The sequence below is a fragment of the Furipterus horrens genome, unplaced genomic scaffold, assembly GCF_987537825.1.
Source record: "Furipterus horrens unplaced genomic scaffold, mFurHor1.1.pri manual_scaffold_2, whole genome shotgun sequence".
In the NCBI taxonomy this organism is placed as follows: Eukaryota; Metazoa; Chordata; class Mammalia; order Chiroptera; family Furipteridae; genus Furipterus; species Furipterus horrens.
The window spans coordinates 107,262,792-107,286,194 of NW_028327172.1; positions in this window are offsets into that span (position 1 = coordinate 107,262,792).

The following is a 23,403-nucleotide window of genomic DNA, read 5'->3' on the forward strand; positions in this document are numbered from 1 at the left end:
CGTGCCAGCGGCAGCAATTGGATTCAGCCTCTATCTGCTTCTGAGTTTCCGGAAACACTCTAGTTGCAGCCGTCAGCGTTTCCAAGACCAGGAGGGCAGCACCCTCTTCAGGTGTCTGAGGCCCAGCGATGTGGGATTCTTCCCCTGGGCGTCTGTGTCATCAGCACTGACCACCTGGGGGGGCGCACCTTCCTCAGGCTCTGATTTCCTCGTGGGTCTGACCGCAGCCCTGAGCTCCGAGAAGCCAGTGTGAGCCTGTTGCACCTTCTCCTTTGAGGTGTCCTAAAGGAATCCTGCTCTAAAGTATTAATGGTTCTGAAAACCACAACCTTTGGCCTCTGTTGCTCTCTTTTAGCGGGTGGGGGTGATACCTGCTTCTTGAACATATTAATCTTTTTTTTTCCATTATGTCCTTTTCAGTCCTTCAATATAACTTAACCAATTTTCTATGTTGAAAAACCTGCTATTTTTCCTGTTTTCTTGACTAAAACTTTATTGACATGCTCAGTGATTTGGATAAAATATAGTCAAAACTGTTTTGAACTAATGAAAATAAAGTTATAGTTTACAAAATGTTTGTCTTAAGAACATAAAAGATAGATTGAATAAACAAAGCTTTCGGGGTATTATTTTTATTTAATAACTAAAATAATGAATAATAAATATGTTAATTAATCAAATGTACAATAACATTTCTAGTATTTTTTTTCAGTTCTTTCCATAAGGCAAGAAAAAGTAAACTTTAGTCTCTACCTCAGTAACTGATATAGAAATTTTAATGAGAAGAATATGAACAAATAAAATTAAATTGCTTCAGAATTCCATAGTGGAAGTTCTGCTTAACTTTACAGATATATAGAATTCTATTTTACTGTTTATTGCTGCATAAAAATATGCAAACTAATACTCTTACTACATAGTATAGCAAAGTCCATAGACAAAGATAATTTGATTGAAAACATGTTTTCTTCAAATTACAGATTAAAAAAAAAAAAAGACAATCTCTTGACTTTTCCTACCTGTAAGTAAAACAAGAAAACGTACAAAGATTATAAATCTACCACCTCCCATAAGAAAAAGAAAAGAGCTGATAAATATTTCATGAGCACTAACTTGAAACATGCAATATGGTCATCGTTTCCTACAACAATTTAATCTTCATATCAACTTCTGAGGCATGAATCATTAGTCACTTTCTCCTTTTTACTTGGAACATCAGGAAACTGAGTCCTTAGAGAGCTTTAAGTGTTAGTTCCAGATTCGAATCAATGCCTCTGCTTTTCCTGTTAACGTATTCCTAGCCTAGTCGGTATTTAATGTGGTCATTACATGAAAGAACAAGTCAACTCTTGAGTTGTCAACATGTGTCATGTGTCATTTTCTCTGTTACATAACTTATAGAATGCATCAATTTAATGCACACTGTTTATCCCAGGGGTTCTCATTCCCACCCCACCCCCAAATCCTCCCCTTCTCCATCTCCCGTTCCTTCTCCACTTCCAGCTTGTCCTATTCACTCAGTCCTCAAATGTTTGCATTTAAAAACCTGTGAAAAGTTCAAGAGTTGTTTTTTTAAATTCATGTAGCACATAGCATTTATTAAATATATGTGTATAAGTATTCATATGTACATATATAAAGATACGTATGTACATGCATTCATGTCCAACTCAGTGATCAGTAGGAATTCATAACAACAGCCATTTTCATCACCTGTATTCATTTTTAAAATGGCCAGTCTCACAGTACTGTAAATCCATTTCACTTTTTAATTGGCAAACGGTCCAGATTAAAGTACACAATTTTAATTAAAAATACTGGAACAAATTCTCATTTGTATCTGAATCAAGATTTTTAGTATAAATTGTTGAGAAAAGTTTTAATTCATATCCTTTTCATAAAGTATATTAATATATAGTTCTTACGTTTCTTTGAACTGATTTTAGTAAATTAATAGAGCCATAGCTTGAATGCTGTAGTTGTCTCACACATTCTTTTTTTTTAAATAATTTATTTATTTGTTTTTTAATTTATTTTTAGAGAGAGGGGAAAGGAGAAAGAGAGGGAGAGAAACATCACTGTGTGGTTGCACGTCGCGCCCCCAACTGGGGACCTGACGTGCAACCTAGTTTTGTGCCCTGACTGGGAATCGAACCAGCGACACTTAGCTCACAGGTCGATGCTCAATCCACTGAGCCACAGCGCCCAGCGCCGTCTCACACATTCTTTATTTTATTTTATTTTTAATAACAAATTACTCTTTAGTATTTATTGACAAAACACTTGATTTTTAAAAATTTATAAACTATGTTTTAATTTTTTGACATTGGAAAAAAATTTTAATGGCAGTTTTTCACCTGATTTAACGTTTTAATTTTCAGAGCTAGCGGGTGTTGAAAATCTTGACTTGACAAAAGGAGATTTGACATGCATTAAAACTCAGTGTTTACTTAAATTATGAGGAATTCCCACAGGACAAGTCTTCATAAATAAAATGAAGCATAATTTCAAAACAAAAAACAGAATTTTAGGGCATAACTTTGTGCATTTTCCACACACCTACTGCCATATCACCCTGGCTGGTTTGGCTCAGTGGATTGAGCGTCGGCCTGCGAGCTAAGTGTCGCTGGTTCGATCTTCCAGTCAGGGCACATCAGAGAAGGAAAACTCTGACTCCAAAAAACCTCCACTGCCTTGCGGCATACCTCTTCAGGGGAAAGGCTAGGGGAGTAAACCCCGACAGAAAATCCGGAGCCGGAGTCCCTAAGGCGGTTTGACGTTGAAGTCAACACCAGCAACTCCTGCGGCGCACCTGAAGCCAAGCTGTATTGACTCCGTCTTTCCCTTGGACCCTTCAGCTGCGAAGAGAGGGGGGGTCTGCTGCATGGGCAACAGCAGACCCTCCATGTTACCCTGCCCAGGCTCTGTAGCTTCAGCTTCACTGGAGAGGACACTCCAGCGTCATCGCAAGATGTCGATTCAACACGGGAGGAGACAGATACCGTGTCACTCCCGAGTCGGACTGCACAGCCATTCTCGGCGGTGCAGATAGACTCTTAAGAAGCTACACCATCGTCTCTCGAGACGGACGGCTGCCGACGACGACTGCCATATCATTATCCTTGCAATTTGTGCTCCAACAATTTTTTAAAAAGTCAATAATTTGAAATTTCCAGAACAGCATACAATGAATTTCCCTAAACCTGCACTTAAGCCCATTTCTTACTTGGTCTGAAGTTTCTTTTCTCCTTTTCTGAAAGTGGCCTCACCATTTCCTTTCCATTGACACTCCATAGCAAAGACTTTTCTTTGTCCACAGCTGACCCCATGAACATCTTTGTGCCCTTTCCAGTTAGAGCCTAGCCTTGTGTATTTGGATTAGGAGAGGATTCACGACATACGTTCAGCTGCTCGGCATCTCTCTTCAGGGAATTGTAAAGACAGAACAACATCTGGCTAGTCTCCTGGACTAAATTTAGTAACTGAAGTTTGTCAGAAAATTATCATTGTTACCCAGATTCTGTTAAGAGATGGGAAAGAGAAATTGCATACAGTATGATCAAAGACAGTAAACATTTTAAAGCTTCCCATTTAAGTTCATTCAAGATGGGACTGCTCAGTAAAATAGTGACCTTGGCCCTCTGGAGCCATAAGTCCTCGAGTAGAGCTTGGTCCTATTCATGTCAGCATTTAGTTTCTAGCCCAGAACCGGAAACACAGAACTCCAATAAATACGGGGTGTAAACAAGTAAACTTTTACATGGTTTGCCATGGCTTTGTCAAAAGCACTATTTAACTCAGAAACCTCTATCTGAATATACTTCTTATTGTTTTAGCCCCTGTGATTATTGATAATATTCTATAGTTTGAAATCCTCCAATACTAAATTTTTAAAACATAATTCTTCCCTACCCCTCTATTTCTTAATAATCTTCTTTGTAAACTCTTCTTTTTCTATCTTTACTCCTCTAAAACTTGATTCTCATCACGATGTTCTTATTTTGGTGAATGGCAGCAACAACACTAGATTCCCCAAAATGAACACCTGTCATTTATCCTACAGTCAGCTCTTTCTTCACTGTTCATATCCAGTTAGTCAGTAAGTTCTTCAAATCTACTCCTTAAAGTTTGCCCATCATTGACTACCTCTCATTTTCCATAGCAGAGTCTAAATTTGCACCCTGTTTCAGCTTTCTGGATCTCTGAAATAATTGTGGCACACGGGCAAATACTTCCTTCCTTCAATATATCCATCACATTGAGACCAGGCTGATCTTTCTGAATTTCTAAACCACTCATGCCCTTTGCTCATTGGACATGCATCAGAGAATCCCCATGGTTTATAGGGACAGGCCAATAATCCTCTCTGGGCTTTAAGCTCCATGTACTTGTCTAGTTTCATACATGGCTCCTCTTATGTCCTACTCTAGTTCTATTGAAGTTATATCTTCCTAATGTGCATAGCTATCTTATACCTTCATGCCCAGGCCTAGCACAACCTCCCCCAAGCTGTCTGTCAAAGAAACAACTGCTCATATTCCAGGACTCAGGGCATGTCATTTCTTTCTTAAAGCCATTCTTTTCTCTTCATCCCCTTGTACTTGACCACTTTCCCTTTTGTGCCCTCACAGTAGCTTAAAATCTAATTCTAGCACCTTTTTGTAATACTTGTGCCTTTTTCAGTTCCTCTGGCTTCAACCATTGTTAGTGCATTGCTCAACTTGTACGTATTAGGTAGTCAATAGTAATTTGTGGATAGAGTAAATTAACATGTTAAAAAGAATGTCAAAAACCATATAGCTATATCTAGTAACCTAAGGATGATACACATAAAATATCATTAAAACAAAAACTTTAATTTTAAATGCAACTATTCAAAATTCAATAATCAAGTGCCTATTCAATGCCAGACATGGTGTTGAATATTAGAATTACAAATATGTTTAAACCACAATCCATGACTTTGATGAACCCCAATTTTACAGCAGAGAAATCAGGATGTGAACTCAAACTTGCCTCTCTTAGTAGCGGGGCTCATATTACACATGAAGGCTTTGTATGTAAAATTATAGAATTCAAATTAAATAATGAAGGCAATGGGAAGGGTAATTATATAACTTAGTATTCAAACTTGGCACTTGTACAAAGGGGGTACTACAAATAATCACACCAGGGAAGCAGATGTAAAACTGGACTGTCTCTATTTGGACAAATTAGAATGTATGTTTATTCTAGTGGCAGGAGAATGATAACAGGTTCTAAGAAGACAGAAATGTGATCTTATTCATTGTGCTTATGGAACACATTCTGACTTATCCTGTAGATGTTTAGGGGACAGCAGATGAAAACTACATCCAGGGAAAGCAATTAGGAAGTTGTTACAATTGTCTAGAAAGAAAAGAGAAGGCAATAGAAAGGTAAAGGGAGAGAACAGATTTGAGAAACACAGGAGAGGCAATGGATATGATTTAAGGATAGCTTAGATGTGAGAACTCAAAGAAAAATCAAAATAGCTTTCTGATTTTTATGTTGGAAGTATGTGAGCACATTAAGGAACTCCAACAGAATGATGGCTGGTTGACATATTTGGTAGTACTTTTAACTTTATAAACTTTTTATTTAAAAGAAAGAATAAATGAGAGAAGTCTATTTTGCTATTGAAAATATGAAAATGTGGTCTGAACTAATATGAGTAAAGCTAGCTAATTATAATACTTATACAACATATGAATGTTTATTGCCTTTTCAAAACATATTTAGTAATTTTAAAATAGATTCAGATTTTATCATCCCCAATTAAAAACTTCTACTGATTTGTGAATTTGGTCTTAGAATTCACAAACCCCTGTGTGTACCATCCTGTTACTATTCCTATGACTCTCTATTGCACTCTCTTTCAATGCAGGAAACATATCCTATTATTTTTTCTACCCAGTGCTTTGTCAAATGCCTAGATGGCAGTGAGCACTGTGTGTGTGTGTGTGTGTGCGTGTGCGCGCGTGTGTGTGTGTGTGTGTGTGTGTGTCTGTGTGTTTAGAATGAAGGTGTTCACTGTGTGTCTGTTACCTGCCATGCACTGGTTTGGAGCGAAGACCTGTTTTCAATCTAGTGTCAGAGGCAGTAAAAAAATAAACAAACTCTATGATGTAAGAAAGAGGTAATGAATTTGAAAATAAATTAAGCAGAGAAATGGATTGGAGCATTCCTGGAGGGAGAAGAGTGGCTATTTTGGTTGAGGAGGTCAGAGAAGGACTCATAAAAAAGTGACATCTAAACAAAGACTCTGCTGAAGAGATAGAGTGAAGATGTAGAGATATGCAGTACATTGTTCTAGGCAGAAGGAACGGCATGAACACAGAGCCACCACTGCTATGATACAGAATTATCCATTCCTTACAGACACTTGTCTTTGGTATGATGGTACTTGGAGTTTTCTGGGACCCCTAGAAGAGGTGGAGGTTCTAGCTCTTTGGATTGGGAAAGAGAAGAGGAATGTTTAATGAACATATTTGGATCGAAGATAAAGCAGAGCAGTCCAAGGACTCCTGGAAGAAGAGTTCTCTGAGTACAGGGAAAGAGACTAGGGTTCCAGGAGGAAAGGGGGTGTGGAGAAAGACATATGAGTAGAAAACGGGATGAATCTGGGTGTACACTAGGATCCAGGAATGAGCATTTTCCTAAACATAGAACACAATATAAGAAATGCATTGTGACAAAGTTCACAACTTTATAACAATATAGGTAGATCTGATTTCTTTTTGAAGAAACATTTATAGGTGAACAAAGTATTTATTGATTTCTTTTTTTCCCAAATGATGTTAAATGTTTTGGTTAATTTTCCTCTAAACAGCATATCAGTGGTTCTTAGTGGGCCTGGGTTGGGGCCCGAGAACGTGCATTTTTAACTAATTCCCCAGGCTGTGCTGCTCCTGCTGAACCAGGAGAATCACTGCACTGAACTGACTGAAATGTCCAGGTGGTCGATGTCCAATAAACTCAAGTTAAATGACAATTTAACTACTTTAATTTTAACATCTTTTAGCACCTTAAACTATTTTATGAAAATTAGTTTTTTCTTATATTAATCCTATAAATATATAACCTATAAATACTATTATTACGTCACCCAAATTTTTAAAAAGTATTTATTGATATCCTATTATGGCTCAGGCTATGATCTAAGTGCTTTAAATTAACTTACCTTATTCAATCCTCTGGATTGTGTCGGGTATTAATAATGGCATTCACTTTGCATAAGGAAACAGAATCACAAAGTGTATAGTGTGAGGGGAAGGACCTAGGCTGGGCTGACCCAGGGTCCTGTTTTCTTCCACCAGCTCTTTTGTTCTGCTTTAGGCAACAAAACAGATGACACATGCCCAAAAAGGGCATGGACATAACCTAGAGCTACAGCCCCTCTTTTTCCAGCACTAATTTTCCCTGATTTGAAATATTGGGTCTTTTTGTCAATATCACACTGTAACAGCATGTTGTTAATACAATGAAAAGCACATTGAGCTGATTATACACACACACACACACACACACACACACACACAAATATAAATATATATATATCTCACACTGGGTATTTTACGGTCCAGTTTGTTCCCTAGATACAAAAAGAGCCTGTGTAAGCCCCCGTTTATGGCTCTGTGGCACGGATCCTAAACGGGGATGATAGGGGAGTTATATCTCAGCAATATATGACAATACTTCAAACTTCAGTTTGAAGGCTACTTTCCTCTCACAAGTCAAGGAATTTTTGTGGCTGAAACCTGTCATAGAACAGATCTCAAAGTAGGGAAAAAGTAGGATTTAGCCTTTTCCAAGTGACACCTTTTCACACACATCACACTCTCCTTTGACATAGAAGGTGAACATGAACACCTGAGGTATTTGTACCTTCAAATGGGTAGCAAGCGAGCTAAAAATTACAATTTAAGTAAGCCAGTTTTTTAGTAGTATTTATAAGATGATCAAAAGACAACAAAAATTGCAAAGGGGGGAAATGAAAACACATTCTTCATGATAAATGTATCGCTTTCAAATTTACTTGGGATTGTAGGGAGCAAGGTGGTAGCAGGTGACAGTGGAAGTGTGTGAACTTTCTAAATTTCATTTTGGTGGTGAAGAAAAATGTTGCTATCTGTACTGTTAGGAACAAATAGTTTTCCCACATTTCTTGGATTTTCATAAAGAGAGATTTTCACTAAATTGTCTTGAATGGTCTTTCCCTAACCCTCACTCAACCCCAGGGAAGGTGGGGCACTTTAAACAATGCGAAAAACTGAGAATACATTACCGCTTGGCTCAACTTCCGGTTATCCCTGGGGGTTGGGGGTGTGGAGTGGAAAGCTTTTTCCTTTTAATGTCGTCATGACAGAATCTGTAGCCATGAGCCTTCCTCATAAATGACTAAATCCTTGCCCTCCAGGCCTAGCACCTGCTAAGTCAGCAGAGCTTTCCCGAGCAAGATTCCCATAATCCAGTCTCTTCTTACTACTCTCAGACCCTTTATTCCCATTCTATGTGGAGCTGCTCTAGGTGGAACCCATCAGATGCTTCTAAGAACCCCTGTGATCACATCCATAGATTTGTTCCAGAACCCAACAGTAGGAAAGGCGCAGGAGGGCAGCCTGGCTAGCCATCACTTCCTGCTGGCCGGTGAATATTGCTTTGGAGAGGCTATGCAAAACTGAGCAGTCAGAATCTTGTTGACACACCTATTCAGTGCTCCTGTTGGACACAGGGCCAGCTCAAGGCTCTGGGCCAGCTACCAACTCTTGAGGGTCCTAGGACTTCGACCTGTACATTTGTACTTTTGCACACACTCTTGTCTGCCTGTGTTTCTTCAGGGTGCCACCTCTGGTCAACAGCAGTACAAGAGGCAGAAGTCCTGTGGGCACCACAGCCATCATGCCACTCTGCAGGCTCCCCACCACCAACCAGACAAAGCTCCAGGGGTAGCTGCATCTCCCCTCTGAGGGCTTTCAAGACAGTTGCTCCACATCACCTGTGGGGCCTTCTGATCAATGTCCTCTCTTGTTTCTCTGCAATGTGGTTAAGTCACTTTTCCACGAGTTGTTCTTAAACTGCTCTTGAGGTGAGAATGAACATTTTTGCACAAATGTCTCTCAACATGTTGCCTAAATAATCTGTCATTAGGGTTAATAGGTAGATCATGATGCATTTGATAAACAGGACTCTCCGTATGGGCATATGAGATTACAAGGGGAGTATTAAAACAGAATATTCTTGTTTCCCCAAGAAGCTTACAGAGTGGTGGAGAATAACAAGCACAATATAAATATCAAGTATTATGTGCTAAACGTGTATCAGGAAGGCTTTCTCTGCATCTAAACAGTTTCAAAGCTTACTGTTATTAAATTTGACATGCAGTCTTTGATTTCTAGAAGTTTTAACTGTTATATAAGCAAATTTCTTTTTTTTTTTTTTAATGTCTCTTGGGTCCTGGCACTTCATAGGCATGTGTTAACTGTATTAATAAATTTCCTTTCAAAGGAAATGCGGAGATCATTTATTGCTGTATGGTTTAGGGAAAAATTGACAATAGAAGACTTCAAATAAATCTTTAAAGATAAAATGAAAATAGTGGGAGAAGAGTAGGCATTTTTAAATGAAGGAAAAAGAGGTGTGTAGAGCCGATCTAGAGAATTCAGTCTGTTTTTGCTAAAATAGACAAAATTTGGACAATAGGGAAGAATATACTGTTAGATGGTTAATTCCCTGTTTTCACAAGTGCAGAAATTTGGTCTTATTTGTGAATAAAAGTGTTGAGTTTATAGCTTGGAGTAAAATATGCTTTTGATTTGTTGAACTGAGTACAAATTAATAATGGAGTTCTGTATTGAGCCTTATAATCTCTGGATATGCACGTGTGCTTGTGCGCGCGTGTGTGTATTTGGGGGACGGTACATCAGAGAAAATCCAAAATTGTTGATTTGCAATAGAAAAAGCTGATGATACTTTATGGGATGAATTGTGTAACAATAAAGGTAGAGACTATGTGGGAGCAGATGCCAAATAAGCCAGACTGAGAGCAAGCTGAACAAAAAGATATGATGGAAAAGAGGGGTTGAATGTAAACAACGAGCCTGTATCTCAGCACAAAAATACATTTCTGAGTTAATTATTTTCTCTGGGGCATCTGAGGAAATGATGGCAGCTTTAATTGTGAAAAAGAAGGTAGAAAATACATTAGGTTATAAAGAAGGCTGAATTAGTTTTTTTCTCTGTTTCTCTCTCTCTTTCTCTCTCTCTCTCTCTCTCTCTCTCTCTCTTTCTTTCTTTCTTTCTTTCTTTCTTTCTTTCTTTCTTTCTTTCTTTCTTTCTTTCTTTCTTTCTTTCTTTCTTTCTTTCTTTCTTTCTTTCTTAACATTTTAATGAATTGCTGAGATAAATACTTCCTTCCACAGTTGCCTTTCAAAGCCAGAGATCACCGTTCATGAATATAGGATTTACTTTCTCTAAAACAGCCTGGCACAGGAGCTAAGCAGCTGTGAAACTTTATAATTTCCTGACACCTGGTGAATTCTTGATATCTAATGCTCCTGCTATTTACTTCAAAACTGAGTGTAACCGTGTGTCTAAGTTGGGAGGCTATATGAACCAAGTTGAGGTAAAGTTGATAAAACTGAACATGAATGACTTAAAACAACAGTCATAGTCAAACTATTTTCACTTTCTACCTATATGTAATATTACTATATTAACAATTATACCTATAACACTTTGAATAAATATTTGTAATATTTTAATTCTGCATATTTCTAAACCATTTTAAAAATAATATGATATTTACAAAAGAATAAACAACAGAGAGTTCCTGTATATCTTTTACTCAGTTTTATCAAAATACTAAATATTTAAAATTTTGCTTTTGAAATATAAAATTTTCAACTGTGGCCAAAAGTTTAAAACTTGATTTACTTTTCACAACTTTATATCCATTTAACTATATGCACATGTCATAATCAAATTTTTTTTTTTTTACCAAATATTGGTTTGGCAAAAAAATGAGTTTGTTTTCCCCTTAAGGTGGCTCTAGCAGTGCTTAGTTGTCTTTAACTTCATTTGAAACAATTTTGTTAGATTGTATTGTGACAGCTGTCATATCAGCATGCATTTAAAAAAAAAACTTCTCAAAATTGGTGAATTTTTTTGTGTAGCCATTTTAATATTGAAAATGAAAGAAAATATCCACATTTTCAGCACATTATGCTTTATTATTTCAAGAACAGTAAAACCACAACGAAAACGCAAAAAAAAAAAAAAAAAGCCTTTGTGCAGTGTATGGAGAAGGTGCTGTGATTGATTGATCATGTCAAAACTGGGGAAGTTTCGGGCTGGAGATTTCTTTCTCCCTGGATGATGCTCCATGGTCAGATATACCAATTGAAGTTGATAGCAACCAAATCGAGACATTTATTGAGAATAATCAACATTATACAATGCAGGACATATCCAACATAATCAAAATACCCAAATCAATAACATCATTGGTGAAAATGAAAAATGTGTCTTTTATTTTATGAAATAAGTTAAACAGACATCTTGGCCAATTCAATATATAAACCTCAACATTTTGAGGACTATAAGAACATAACCTTAATTAGTAAATTATGTTACTTTAGATCCCTAGTGACATTGTAATTGACCAGATTCTCTTCAAGATGTCCCATATCCAGTGCAATAACTTATTTATTCTGTTAGTAAATTATAAGTGAAAATTAAAAGTAGTTATTCAATAAAATTTAAATTTCTCCTGTTCAGACCTTTAAATATTATTGCCAATTACCCACTGTGAAAACAAGATGAAAATTTAATTAAATAAAAGAAATTACAAAGCTGCTAAAAATGTGTCAAATTAGTCAAAACTATGTATTTTTGCCAACAGAGATACAAATATTTCTTTATACTCGGGCCATTAGGCAAACCCCACAGCAATTTTTAAAAGCACAAGGTTAGAAATGTATCATTTATGCTGTAAAAATAATAAACACATTTCAACCATTACAGTTACCATAACAACTGTTTGGTGTTTTCCTTTATTTTAGCTTCAATTGAATTCATTTGGATTTGATTAGTGATGCCAAAAATGAGTGAGAGAGGCATTTAATACAGAATTTGTACTTCCACTCAAAGGTAAGGAATTAGGTTGGTATTCACTTTGACTTCTTGATAGTGGGCCCATAGGTCTCTGTATTAACAAACATGCCAGGATAATATTGAAGTAGAGAAGGGAAGGCTGCATTTTCTATAATCTCTTGCAGTTTGGTGTAACATGAAATTAAGTTTTGGCCAATTCAATGTTAGCATAAGTGTCATATGACAGTTTCTGGAACTTTCCTTCAAAAACAGCTGGTGTACACCTTTTTGCCTCCTTTTTGTCTTCATGTATTTCTTCATTCTACCTCCTGAAACACAGGTATGATGGGGAGAGCTCTTACTGACATTTTGGACTCTGAGGACGTGGACTAGAGATGGCAGAGTGGTAGGTTAGATATAACTTTGGCCTCTGAGAATTTTCTGGAACAGAGAAGCCATTCCAGCAGTTGACTGTTTCTGAATTTCTCCACAAGAAATAAATTATTTCTATCTTTTAAGCCATTTTTTGTTATTTACAGTTGAATCTAATCCTAATGTGCCACATCTCCATGAAAAGTGAAAATAGGTAAGAGAACACTAGGTACCTATATGCTTGAAGAAAAGTTGATCTTCATTCATGTACATACTTATCTGTTATGTGTGAACACTTGAGTTTGCTACCTATGCTTATGCTCTTATTCTCTTGGTGAACTCTACATTGTTAGCAGGGTGCCAGCTGCTGTGATCTCACTGACACAGCTTACCTGAGCCCCCTCACAGCTCTCAGTCCACCTGAGACACCACTGATTTTTGTTAGTGTGTTTGTATATTATTTGAAAACATGGTCGCACCCCAAAATATAATGCCCTGGAGTTTTGTACAAACAGGAATAAGGAGTGATTTAATTAAAGCTCTTAGTTTTCAAATTTCAGAAATATAGATAGAGACAGTTAAATCTTACTCTTGATATTGTTAAATCAGCAGAGCTGTTTATAGTCTAGTCAAAGTAATTGAACAAACCATTTACATACATTTAGTAGAGAAGTCAAGAGAATGAATGTATAAACTGCAGTGGGGGTCTCTTCTAAGAACCACATGCAGAGATATCCTGAAATAGAAAAAATATTTTAAATGAGATTAAAACAGTTTAGATATATTAAAATCTATTTTTCAAAACATAAGAAGAATTTGAAAGGAATGAGGTAGGAAGCATGGAGATAAATTATTAATACTTTGCTAAGTAATAAGAACAAAGGTCTATGATAATTAACTTTTGACTGATAAAGAAAATATAAAGGAAAACTATTTTTTTCACAGAAAAAGCATATAAAGAGAAATGGGATAACAATAGATCAAGAAAATATTTTATGCTAAATTTCCAAAATATTGTTCTAAGACACTTGGCTCAACAGAGCAGTTTATCACTGAGATTGCTGGAAGTGGGATATAATAGAACACATGAACAGAAAAGCATCTGAAGCTGACAACTCTTCCTCTGGCCCCACCTGGAAGCTCTAAGACAAACCAGAATAGGGAAGTCATCTGGGTAAAGTTGTGAATCAACTCTTCTGCCAAAGAACTCATGCTCATGGCCAAATTCTATAATAAATCTATCTGTTCTTCCTATACCACCCTGGACTATCTCTCTTCTGTGAGAACAATACTTTCATTTTTATTTTTTCATCTTTCTTCCTTCTCAGTTTTTCCAATATGGTCTAACCTAGACTATAGTTCCTGAGGGAAATAAATGGGTAATTTGGCAAATCCCATTTTATTTTACCTTCTGTTTATCTTTTAATTTTTTTAAGTACATGTATTAAAGATGGGGACAGTGAAACACGTAGGGGCTTAGGATAGAAGAAACAAGGGGAGAGAGACCAGGTGGGGCTGCTTTGGCTTGCTGGGATGTCAGAGAAAGGGGGGCCTTGGAGACAGGTGGTTAGCCTGAAGATGATGAGCTGTTGCTGCTCATTATGCCTCTGGTTGTGACTCATGGGTAACTTAGAGTTTAGGAAATGCAACCCTGAGAGGAAAGGCAGTCTGGTGTGCTTCCAGGAGGAAGAAAGAGTACACCCTGGGCCCTAAGTTTTGAAAATTTTAAAGTCTAGGAGTTTAGAGGAGGTCTTGGGGGAGTACTTCAATATTATAATATTCATCAGCTTTATGCTGATGCACCAAAATGAGCTTTATTCCATTAACTTCATCCGTCCTTATATATGGTGGACACAAATGGCACGAATTGGATTTCTGCTCTCTATCCCCCTGAGTAGGGTGATTTAAGCTATTTACCCTCTGGCTGGGGAGAAGTATAAGCCATTTATTCTTTTTTTTCTTTTTCATTGAGTTTATTGGGGTGACACTAGTTAATAAAATTATACAGATTTCATCCCAATCAAGTCTTCATCCATCATCATTTATTTCTTCATACTCTCTTCCACTTTACCCACCCCTCCCCTCCTGCAACTCCCACATTGTTGTCCCTATTCATGAGTTTTTCCTCTCTTTTTCTCTTTCTTTTTCTCAGTCACTCTGGTAGAGGAACTTAAGAGTTGAAGATTTTAGCTGTACTTATGGTTGATAGGCTTATATGATTAATGCATGTGGAAGGGTATTGTTCCAGGAACCAGAATGCATGACCACATGACTCAAGGAGATGGACAAGCAATTCAACCTTTGTGTCCCAGGGGATCTGCAGGTGATGGGGATGATATCTGAGCCATTGTGTTTCAAGGAGGAAACATCTGTGACACAGACAAAGAATGATTGATCAACAGATAAAGAAATACTAGGAAAATTTCTGCTGGACTGCAACTCATTTCTTATTAACCTTTTTTTCAAACTCCTTATACACTCTTCCTTCTCCTTTTAAAAAGGTTGGTTTGAGATGAGATATTAAGGTCGTTTATAGAGTACATAACCTGCAGTTTTCTCAGATTGCCAGCATCTGAATAAATTGCCCATAAAGATTCAATCCTTGTCTCTACTTATTGGTTCTAGTAGTGACAGGCAACACAAATGTTGACTTTTGTGGTTTCAACTCCACCTTTCTCCCCAGCCCCCACAACTACTCCCCACAGCTGTCAGCTTGCTCTCTGTCTATGGGTCTGTCTCTTTGTTGCTTGATAGTTCATTTTGTTTACTAGATTCCACATATGAGTGAAATCATATGGTATTTGTCTTTTTCTGCCTGGCTTATTTCACTTAGCATAATGCTCTCCAGGGCCATCCATGCTGTTGAAAATGGTAAGATTTCTTTCTTTATTATGGCTGAGTAGTGTTCCATTGTGTAAGTGTACCACAGCTTTTTCATCCACTCATTTACTGAGAGGTACTTACACTGCTTCCAAGAGGACCTAGAGGGGTAAGCTCATTTGGTTAGAGCTTTGTCCTGATATGCCAAGATTCTGGTGTGCATCTCCGAGCAGGGCATATACAAGAATCAACCAATCAATGCATAAATAAATGGAACAACAAATCAATGTCTATCTCTCCCCTTCTCGTTGTAAAATAAATAAACTTAAAAAAATTTACTCAAGTGTCTTAGTTAGGGAAAGGATCTTTGCTATCTATGTACCTGTCAGGCATTGGGCTTCCCCATGGCTACTTATCATCCTAATCTCTACTGATGCTCAGAGGAGATTATCCTGGTTTTATAGAGGAAGTTGCAGTGCTCTTAGTGTAATCAATTAGATTATGAGATTGATTTTATTTGTTTTGATGTTAATGCCTCTAAATGTGATTCAGCAAGCTTTTGAACTCCTGTCAGATATTAATTCTAGAAAAACAGTATTTTGAATAGGACACTGAACACATTTTTCTTCAAGACTGAATATCAGTAAAGCTATGTTTCCTGAATTAAAGCTAATTGTGTTTCTGAGGGTAAGACAGTTGTTATGAGTTTTTAAAAAGTTAAGAAAGGAATAAAAACAGAAAAAATTATAGTGAATCTAGAATTTGATACTGCCATCTGTTGTTTAGAAACAAAATTGCATGTGCTATAAAGCTACAATTTCTTTCTATGCTAATTTTCAAGAAAAAATAATATAGTGTCATTTCTTTTATATTGCATAATATGTATATCTTTGAATTTGTTATAAATGTAAATATAACATACGTAGTTACTTAAAAGTTAGCAATTATTAAACAATACTTAGTTCAAATAATGTTTACAAATTAAAAGTAAAATAGAAGATATAAGAGATAATATGGATACTTTCAGTTTCCAAAGATAATAGACCTTAATTTGTATGCAAATATTAAAGACAAGAGTGGCTATTCCTTCTGAACAATGAAGATAATCAACTATGAACTAACATGTAACTATGGATGTGTGTATATATATGTATATATATATAGTATATAAGTACACACAACCTTAGACTTCGAATAAAATAAATATTTAAAAATATTTAGCTAATTTAATAATGTAAATTATATTATTTCCTCTTTGTTTAAATCAAATATCTTAGAAATTTTCAAATACTTTATGTAATTAATTTTATAAATACAGACTATACTAGAAGTATACCTTTATTGATTTACTAAAAATATTTGGAGCTTTTTATGTAAAGTATTTTTAATTATATATATATATAAAGGAGGAAAGAGGAAGGACATCTCTAAAATCAGAGAAGGAAAACTCTGACTCCAAAAAACCTCCGCTGCCTTGCGGCATACCTCTTCAGGGGAAAGGCTAGGGGAGTAAACCCCGACAGAAAATCCGGAGCCGGAGTCCCTAAGGCGGTTTGACGTTGTAGTCAACACCGGCAACTCCTGCGGCGCACCTGAAGCCAAGCTGTATTGACTCCGTCTTTCCCTTGGACCCTTCAGCTGCGAAGAGAGGGGGGGTCTGCTGCATGGGCAACAGCAGACCCTCCATATCACCCTGCCCAGGCTCTGTAGCTTCAGTTTCACTGGAGAGGACACTCCAGTGTCATCGCAAGATGTCGACTCAACATGGGAGGAGACAGATACCGGTTATAAGCTCATCCGATTGGCGAAGGAAACGAGCGCCAGGGGTCTCCTCTGACGGTGGGAGAGGTCATCGCACCTCACTGGACAGCTACCGCCCGCCTCAAGCTGGGCAGCCCCAGCCAATTAGGTGCCGTCTCATCATGGCTCGCCCGCCCCACTGGGTGCGTGGGGATCAGAGAGGTGCCTCTCGAAAAGTGGGCCACAAAACATCCACACCAGTTAATTCCAAGCAAACAACAAGAAAGAAGCCTCCGGCTCTTCGCCTCGCTAGCTGGAACATCAGGACCATGTGCCCCGGACTTACTGCAGACCTTCCGTGGATCAAGGGTGCCAGGAAAACCGCTGTCATCGATAGGGAACTGGCACGACTAAACATTGACATTGCGGCTCTACAGGAGACCCGGTTGGCCGACAACGGAACTATCAGAGAAACCAACTACACCTTCTACTGGCAAGGGAAGTCTCTGGACCAACCAAGACAGCACGGTGTTGGGTTTGCTGTGAAGAACACGCTTGTTAACTCCATAGAGCCACCCACAGGAGGCACAGAGAGATTACTTACCCTCCGATTGTCAACAACTTTCGGCCCAGTCAGCATTCTTAGCGCGTACGCCCCAACCCTCTGCGCCACCATCGAAGAGAAAGAACAGTTCTACCATGCACTGGACGAAGCGTTATCCAAGATCCCCAGAAGTAACGCTCTCTATCTCCTTGGAGACTTCAACGCAAGAGTAGGAGCCGACCACATGGTCTGGCCCACCTGCCTTGGAAACTTTGGGAGAGGAAAGATCAATGAGAATGGTCAGCGACTGCTTGAGCTTTCGTGTCACCACGGCCTGTGCGTGACAAACACATTCTTCAAGTGCAAAGAGATCCACCAGGTGTCATGGAGGCACCCCCGCTCCCGCCATTGGCACCAGCTTGACCTCGTCATCACCAGAAGAACGGATATTGGCAGCACCCTCCTCACCCGCAGCTACCACAGTGCAGACTGCGACACGGACCATGCCCTTGTGGTAAGCAAGGTGCGCATAATGCCGAAGAGGTTGCACCACTCCAAGATGAAGGGTCGCCCACGCATCAACACCAGTTGTGCCAGCAACCCAGTTAAGACCCAGCAATTCATCAACAAGATGGAAGATGCACTCGGCGAGGGAGTGGCGGCAGATGACATTATTGAATCCAATTGGCCACGTCTCCGCGACGCCATATACAACTCCGCCATTATTGCTTACGCGAAGAAAGAGCGGAAGAACGCTGACTGGTACGAGGCTCACTGGGAAGAAATGGAACCCGTGATCGAGGCTAAGAGGAAGGCCCTACTGGCTTACAAGGTCACGCCCACTCCCAGTACACTTCAAGCTCTACGGGCTGCCAGGAACAAAGTCCAGAAGACCGCCCGCCACTGTGCCAACACCTATTGGCTAAACCTGTGCAGAAGCATCCAGGAAGCCGCCGATATAGGCAACGCACGAGGAATGTATGAGGGTATCAAGAAGGCAACAGGCCCAATCCCCTCCAAAATCGCCCCCCTTAAGTCCAAGACAGGTGAGGTCATCACTGACCAGGAACAGCAAATGCGGCGGTGGACCGAGCACTACCTCGAGCTGTACGCAACGAGGAACACCGTAACAGACACTGCTCTTAACGCCATCCCAGACCTACCAGTCATGGAGGAGCTAGACACCCCACCTACTGCGGCAGAGCTCAGCAAAGCCATCGACCGCCTCGCTTGCGGGAAAGCACCAGGAAGCGACGGAATCCCTCCAGAAATCCTAAAGAGCGGGAAACCAGTCCTGCTACAGCCGCTCCACCATCTACTCTGTCGCTGCTGGAAGGAGGGTTACATCCCCCAGGATATGAGAGACGCCAACATTATCACCATGTACAAGAACAAAGGAGACCGCAGCGACTGCAACAACTACCAGGGCATCTCTCTCCTCAGCGTCGTCGGCAAAGTATTCGCCCGGGTCGCCCTTGCCCGCCTGCAGACCCTTGCTTCCCGCTTCTACCCAGAGTCCCAGTGTGGCTTCAGAGCTGGCCGATCAACAGTGGACATGATCTTCTCCCTACGCCAGCTGCAGGAGAAGTGTCACGAGCAGCATAAACCACTCTACCTCGCCTTTATCGACCTTACGAAGGCGTTTGATCTGGTCAGTCGAAGCGGTCTCTTCAGCTTGCTACGGAAGATTGGCTGTCCACCACATCTGCTTGCTGTGGTCATGTCCTTTCACGACAACATGCACAGCACGGTGTCCTACAATGGCGCAACCTCTGAGGCCTTCCCAGTCAGCAGCGGAGTAAAGCAGGGCTGCGTCCTCGCGCCTACGCTGTTCGGAATCTTCTTCTCCATGCTCCTCCAATACGCCTTTAAGGACTGCAGCGAGGGTGTCTTCATTCACACCAGATCCGATGGCAAGCTCTACAACCTGGCCCGTCTACGAGCCAAGAACAAAGTCAAAGAGGTGCTCATCCGTGAGATGCTCTTCGCCGATGACGCAGCTTTGACATCACACTCCGAAGAGGGACTCCAGCAGCTAGTCACTTGCCTTTCCCACGCATGCAAGGAGTTCGGACTAGCCATCAGCCTGACGAAGACGAACGTTATGGCTCAAGGCACGGGGACTCCCCCATGCATCACCATCGACGGATACACCCTGGAGGTTGTCAACGACTTCACTTACCTCGGGTCCACCATCTCGAGCTCTCTGTCAGTCGACTTGGAGGTCAACCGGAGAATCGCCAGGGCAGCCACAGTTATGGCCAGACTGAACCGGCGAGCGTGGAACAATTCCAGCCTCACTGAGAAAACCAGACTGCGCATCTACCAAGCCTGCGTACTCAGCACTCTCCTCTATGGCAGTGAGACGTGGACCACCTACGCAAGGCACGAAAGGAAACTCAACAGCTTCCACATGAGGTGCCTGCGACGCGTCCTGCATGTCGCCTGGCAGGATAAGGTCCCCAACACCGAGGTGCTGAAGCGAGCCAATATGAGCAGTTTGCATGCAGTTCTTAGCGAGAGACGCCTCAGGTGGCTCGGCCATGTCAAAAGAATGGATGCAGGCCGTATCCCCAAAGACCTCCTCTACGGCGAGCTAGCAGAAGGCAAGAGGATGACCGGGCGCCCAAAACTGCGGTTCAAAGACATCTGCAAAAAGGACATGACACAATGCTCCATCAATCTCAACACATGGGAAGTTCAAGCAGACGACCGCCTAGCCTGGAGGCTCGCGGTCAGGCAAGGTACGTCACGTGCAGAGGCTGCGCGCAACGAGGAGGCGGTCCAGAAAAGATCGAGGCGGAAGCAGCGTCAACAGCAGCAACAACGGCCATCTGCCTTCACCTGTACCAAGTGCGGCAGGGATTGTCACTCCCGAGTCGGACTGCACAGCCATTCTCGGCGGTGCAGATAGACTCTCAAGAAGCTACGCCATCGTCTCTCGAGACAGACGGCTGCCGACGACGATATATATTTAGTTTTTGGAAGTTTCTTTTTAATTTGCCAAAAGATTGAACTATTGATAATAGCAAAATTAACTTTTATTTAGTAAAATGTTGCTATTCAAGAGGCAAAATAATCAAATAATACATGATTGTTGTCTGCAACAATTTCAATATGTTAAAAAAATAAGATGATTCTAGGATAGGCTTGATATCTTTGTTAAATAAAAGCAAAAATTCAAAGTAATATTTTAAACTCCCTATTTCATAAGAAGGTAATATTATATATATATTATTTATTATATATATTTATAATATATATATTACCTTCTTCTCTTCCATTTGTTCAAAAGATTTGTTGGTATAATGAATTTGTTAGCATACTAACAGATAAAACGAAATCCAGGAAAGTTCTGCACAAGTTAGCTTTATGACGTTACAAAAGCTTAATTAGTCTGGGCTATATTTCAAGTCACTTTATATTGTTCACTGAGATAGTTTAACACTCCACAGTAGGTCATTTCAACATAGCATGAGTCACAGGCTTTTTCATGTTATTAAAATTGCAAGTGGAATTATACAACTATTTTTTAGAATTAGATTATTTTCTATAGTTATTCTAAGAGTACTCTTAGATGGTAAAAAATAGAAGGTTTCCCTATTTTTTTCATAATGAAGAAACAGATTCATGTCCTTGACACTATTGGTATTTTACGTAAGGAAAGATTTCATGAAGATTATATTCCTCTGTTATGTTTAACTCCATATGAGATTCCTTACTAATAACATACAATAATTAATTGATTCCTCAGTATTTTAAACATGACTTGAAAAATCAGTATATAAATACAAACATTTAAACAAGTCTTCAGTCTTTTATCTCTCAAGCAGATATAAACCCCAAAGGAAATTGAATTAGCAGACTTCTGCTTCCATACAAGATGGAGTTACAAGGGTTGGTTTTAACCTCTTGCTTGATACACACATACACAAAAACACACACACACACACACACACACACTAAAACACACACGAAGAAGAAGAAGAAGAAGAAGAAGAAGAAGAAGAAGAAGAAGAAGAAGAAGAAGAAGAAGAAGAAGAAGAAGAAGAAGAATAGGAAGAGGAAGAAGAAGAAGAATAGGAAGAGAATAAATGAAGCAATGGCTTTCTGGATGTTGTGTATCAGGCAACAGTGATCAGTGATACATAAGAAATGAGGTGAGCTCTATAGTTGTTCCAGATTACTGACTAGAGAATGTATCCAGGCCATCGCACAAAAACTGAGGGTTCTCTCTGAGTTAAATAAATGGAAAACTGAAGCTATAATGGTGACTAGAACTGTCAGGGCAGAGACTAGAGCACAGAGAGAAAACTCCAGAGTTCTGCAAAGGGCCATTCTCAAGTATTTGGTTAAGTACTGCTGAGTATATATTGTAAATATGAGGAACAATCTGAAATCAGGGAAAGAACCATGCAGAATATTTAGAGGCAACAAACTCCTAAGATCACATCTGGCCAGGAGTAGTGCCTGCTCTTAATACCTAGAATGGAAAACAACATATTTCAGAAGGCATCGGAGTACGAGGAATTGTCTTGCTCCAGTAGACAAGAAAAATAAGTTCTTAACTAAATGCTTCTCTGGTTCCACCTTACAAAGATTAGAAGCAAGAACTGAAATAACTACACATTTTCTAAGTAACTTAAATGTATCCTAGGACAATACTTAAGAATATTTAAAGGAATACAAAAATATCCAGCACTCAACAAAGAAAAGTTCACAATATCTGGTGTATTATTGTAATTTACCAAGCATGAAAACCTAAAAGTACAAATCATAATGAAGAGAAAAAGAAATCAGCTAAAAGTGACCCTAAAATAACATAGAAGGTAGATTTAGTAGACAAAAATATTGAACAGTTTTAACTATTCCATATGGTCAATAAGCCAGAGGTAAGATTAAATGAGATAAATATCATATAAAAGATATTTAAAAAGACCCAAAATGAACAATATTTAAGATGGTAAATACACTGGATGGGATTAATGTCACATAAAACAGTGCCTTCCCCGCCCCCAAAATAAAAAATAAAAAAAAAGATCAGTCAGCATGAAGACATAGCAATAGAAATTATCCATAATGAAAGACAGGGTGAAAAACAATTTAAAAAATTTAACAAAGCATCAACAAACTGTGGGATAATTTCAAGTGGCCAAACATAGGCACAATTAAAATCCTCAAAAGTGGAGGAAGATAAACATATAAGTATTTGAAAAAATACTGTTTATTTTATTCCCCAAAGTTAATGAAAACTTTAAACCCACAAATCTAAGAACAAGCCCAGGAAACAAGAAAAACATACCAGAGCACATCATCATCAAATTGCTTGCTTGAAAAAAGATACATTGTCTGAAGAGGAACAAAGATAAGGACGTAAATGGATTTTTTGTTGTTGTTGTTGTTGTTGTCTGTTTTGTTTTATTTTGTTTTTGGTCAGAAATAATGTAAGCTAGATGACTTTGGAGTAACTATTTTTTAGTAGTAAAAAGAAAATTGTTATTCTAAAATTCTTCCCCCACCCACAATATCTTTCAGATGAAATCCTATGGTATAAAATGCTTTGAGACATTTTTGAACAAGGAGAATGTTTCTATCCTTCCTGGCCTATCTTGGATGAGCCACTTTGCACCACTGCCCTTCTTCCTTTATTTGCCTCTTCCACTCTCCAAATCCTTGCTTAATGACCACAGGTGAAAATATAACAATGCTGAATTCCTATCCTTCAATCTTTCTGCCCTATTAATTTATTCAGCAATACTGGAAATATTGTGGTGACTAGAGCATTGACAAAAGTCTACCTTCATAGAGTTTACATT